Genomic DNA, 2858 nt, shown 5'->3' on the forward strand with positions numbered 1-2858 from the left:
CAATTACAGAAAGGACGACGGATGTCTGAGCAGCAATATGGAAAGGCTACTAGCTTTTCACTGAGTGCTTAACTTTAATGTTGACACTATAATGAAGGACAGAATTTCAAATGGCAATTTAAGTTCTGTCAAAAAAAAATGCCTGCTTGGCTGGGAAAGATGGCACAAGCCTAGTCTCACAGCGTTTAGGAGGCTGAAGGCAAGAGGATCAAGAATTTGAGAACTGGAGGCCAGTCTACACTATACATTAATTAACAAACTAATAAATAAAGAAAATGTGTTATTTATGAAGCAAAGGACATGATTGTCTCATCAATTCTAGGCAGGCTTGTTTGTCTCTGAGAACTACACACTATGAGGGCATTCAGTAGGAAAAGCTCAGGGAGATGTGGACACAAAAATGGTCTGGTCATATGGAACAGATGAAAGAACTAGAATCCATTAGCAAGAGAGGCAGGTTGCAGGGGCAAGGGGAGGCAGGTTGCAGGGGTAGGGGGTGGCGGTTGGTCAGTATCTTTATGATTTTTAGAAATTTTATTAAATGAAAATAAAATCTCATTCTGAGTTTCAAAAATCTTTAAAAACATTATACAAAAAGGGGTAAAGACCAGCTGACCTGAACAAGGGGTTGCTCATGGACCCCAGATTGATAGCTGGGAAACCAGCTTAGGACTGTCCCAGATCCCCTGAAGGAAGAAGTCAGTTTGGAGGTCTGGACAATCTATAGGACCACCAGTAGTGGATCAGTATTTACCCCTAGTACACAAATGAACCTTGGGAGCCCTCTCCACATAGAGAGATACTCTCTCAGCCCAGACACACTGGGGAAGGTCTAGGCCCTGCCCCAAATGATATGACAGACTTTAAAGATCTCCCATGGAAGGCCTCTCCCTCCCTTGGGAGTAGAAAGGGGTTGGGAGAGGGGGTCGGTGGGGGGCAGGTGGAGGGGTGGGAGAGGGAATTGAGATTGACATGTAAAAGAAGCTTGATTCTAATTTAAATTAAAAAAGAAAAGAAAAAACTTTATACAATAAACTTGTATAATGTAAGGCAAACTGGCTGGTATTTTGGGTAATCTTGCAGTTTACTACAGATGTAATAAATGTTAGTAGATATTTATGCATAGTAATTTCCTGAGGATTTCTTTTAGCCCTTTCATCATATCCAACACGATTAAAAATGAACAAATAGGAAACAGCACTTCCCCCATGGCACCTTAAACCTTAAAACATTTTACATTGATGGACAAAAGGCTTCCACCAATTGACAGATGGATAAAAGGAAATTTGTATAGACAAGACCAACTACTTACTAGATTTGGGACAGAGATGCAACTTTTTGGTCAGCATTGAGGCAAAGCAGATTTGCTTCTTGCCTATTGCACCTGGGTCTTTGCAGAAGTCCACGCAGCACTGAGAGACCTTTCTGTTCACCAGTGTGAGCAGCTCCGAGAACTCCAAGGAGCTGCTGTACCTCGCCAGCATCTCACACAAATCCTGGATGTACTATGAGCCGTTCACAATCTCCCAGAGTAATACCCTTCGACGACAGAGTAACACATGAGGAAGTCCGCCCCTGCGGACACTGTGTACACGGAGGCAGCATCTACATTGTCCTGCATGTCTGTGTGATGATCCACCACATCTGGAGGAACCACTGGAACGTCATGCTGGTTGCCCTGACAGGCTAGAGTGATAAATATCTTGGGTTTTCCAACGAGGCTCTGACACTTGTCTCCTTTGAACAAGCCAGTCAATGTATGAATTTCAATTTTGGCATCATATGCATAACTGTGGTTGCCTTCACCATGGATCAGGAAGACACTCAGGAAGCAATCCCCATCTACATGGTTTGAGGTTGACACCTCGTGAATTTTGAGCAGGAGTTCTTATGATTTCAGATCGTTAAAGCATTTCACTTCAAATCCTAGCTCTGAAAACCTTCGTATCAGGTTGTCCCTGTCTGCACTGGTGCCCCACCTCTCTGGGAGTATAAAGTGCCAGGAGAACCTCTCATGATTGAAGATGAGGGTGATTTCTCTCTTGTGGTCCATCTTGTACTATTCTGCTGAATCAAACACTCCCCCTGCTTTTGTAGAAGCCATCTGTTTCTGTCATGTTTTCCTTGACTTATTTTGTGTTTGCTTGGAGGCTGGTAGGCACATGCCATGGCACTGTGGAAGTTAGATGAGAATTTGTGGGGCAGGCTTCCTCCTTCCACAATACAGTCCCAGGTCCTCGGGCTTGGTGGCAAGTGCCTTTACCTTCTAAGCCATCTTGTCAGCCTCGGACAATTTTAATATAGACTGTGGACAAGCTCCAGGTGACCTTCGGTCAGTATCATCCATTACCAGGAATCTGACTTGGTAGGACAGGAATCTGCCTTGTTTTCTTCTCAACATGGCTGACCTGAACATAACTAGGAGCATGGGAAAAGGTAGTGCACAACGAGGCCCTGGTGAAATGCTCCAAAAAATGAGCAATCAAAACTAGAAGATATGTTATTAAATTCGCAATGTCCAAAGCTGCCATTTCTTATAAACATGATATGGAATCATGGCACAGAGCCAAAATAGTCATTACACACAGCACGCTAGATAGCAAGTAAGAGTGATGGCCATCTATCAACAGTCAGTGTGGATTAGTGAGGGTTTCACAGGGCCCTACCCATCCTGGATGGCTACTGATGGATGCTGATGAAAGGGCAAACATTGTCTTCAGTTGTGTACCTACTGATGAGCCCACCAGGATCCAGTGGGTACCTCCAATCCCGTGTTCACTCACACAGTACTGGTTAAACTCAATAGGGAAAAATAAAACTAAAAGGCAACAACAAAGACAAGTCAGAGGCATTTAAAA

At 43.7% G+C, this 2858-nt stretch overlaps 1 pseudogene; it reads right to left on the reverse strand.

The window, feature by feature from the left end:
• Positions 1-1304: 1304 nt before the first annotated feature.
• LOC100758198 lies at positions 1305-2117 on the reverse strand (annotated as a pseudogene).
• Between the last annotated feature and the right edge of the window lie 741 nt (positions 2118-2858).

The sequence above is a fragment of the Cricetulus griseus genome (genome assembly GCF_003668045.3).
Source record: "Cricetulus griseus strain 17A/GY chromosome 1 unlocalized genomic scaffold, alternate assembly CriGri-PICRH-1.0 chr1_1, whole genome shotgun sequence".
Classification (NCBI taxonomy): domain Eukaryota; kingdom Metazoa; phylum Chordata; class Mammalia; order Rodentia; family Cricetidae; genus Cricetulus; species Cricetulus griseus.